Source organism: Crocodylus porosus, unplaced genomic scaffold (genome assembly GCF_001723895.1).
Source record: "Crocodylus porosus isolate Cpor-Errol unplaced genomic scaffold, CroPor_comp1, whole genome shotgun sequence".
Taxonomy (NCBI): Eukaryota; Metazoa; Chordata; order Crocodylia; family Crocodylidae; genus Crocodylus; species Crocodylus porosus.
Window position 1 is genome coordinate 88,517,927 of NW_017728943.1, and position 1,124 is coordinate 88,519,050.

The window sequence follows — 1,124 nt, forward strand, 5'->3', positions numbered from 1 at the left end:
CCCTTCAGCCAATCTGCAATCCATCTGACTGTGTAGGCATCAATGCCACAGTCGCCTAGTTTTTTAATGAGGATGGGGTGGGAGATGGTGTCAAAGGCCTTGCTGAAGTCTAGAAACACTACGTCCACAGCAACACCTGCATCCATTGCCTTTGTGACCAGATCATAAAAGGCAATCAGGTTAGTCTCACATGACCTGCCCCTAATGAAACCATGCTGGTTGCCCTTAAGCATCATCCCTGAAGCTGGCCCATCATAGATGTGCTCCTTGAGGATCTTCTCAAAGAGTTTCCCAAGGATAGAGGTAAGACTGATGGGCCTACAGTTGCCCGGGTCCTCTCTCTTCCCTTTTTTGAAGATGGGGACCACGTTAGCTATCTTCTAGTCATCCGGCACCTGGCCCGAGCACCACGAGCACTCATAAAACTGTGCCAAGGGCCCTGCAATAACTCCAGCTAGCTCCCTCAACACCCTGGGGTGGAGCGCACTGGACTTGCTGACTTGAAGATGTCCAGCCCCTTCAGAAGCTCTCTAACCCAGTCCTCCCCAACCTGAGGTCTGGAGGTGTTCCCCTTGAGTCCATCTGGCATCACAGCGGGGAAGTCCCAGTCCCTGCACAAGAAAACGGACGTGAAGAATTGGTTAAATGATAAGTTGCCCTTGCCCATAGACTCATTGGTAAAACTACCCTCTAGTGAAAGAGAATGTGGTTTAAGTAGTTCTGAATCACATTTTCCTCAATCCGATTCTGAAATGGAACTAATAAGCTGTGCAAGTGATTCTACAGATAGTGACAGGTGATACTGGAGGTGCTACAACGACCTCAGTGGAAAAAAAGTTGAACTGTTGAAGTAGATGAGCGGACAGTCACGGCATATCATGCACAGTTCTGTGGGTGTGCTAAAATTAGTGTCGATGGTTTTCAGTGCCTTTATTTTTTTTCTTAAATTTAAACAATGTAAGGGCGGTACATACTACTGTGTATTGTCTTTACAAGTACTCCAATAAAAATAATTCCTTTCCACATAAAACTTTGAATTTCATAGATTTCATAGACATCAGGGCTGGAAGGGACCTCGGGAGATCGAGTCCAGCCCCCTGCCCAAAGGGCAGGAAGTCAGCTGG

General features: G+C 47.2%; 1 protein-coding gene across 1 annotated transcript in view; it reads right to left on the reverse strand.

Moving 5' to 3' along the window:
- The window catches only part of SCCPDH (saccharopine dehydrogenase (putative)), a 21,339-nt gene that overhangs the window by 6,395 nt on the left and 13,820 nt on the right, over positions 1 to 1,124 (reverse strand). The window lies entirely within an intron of this gene.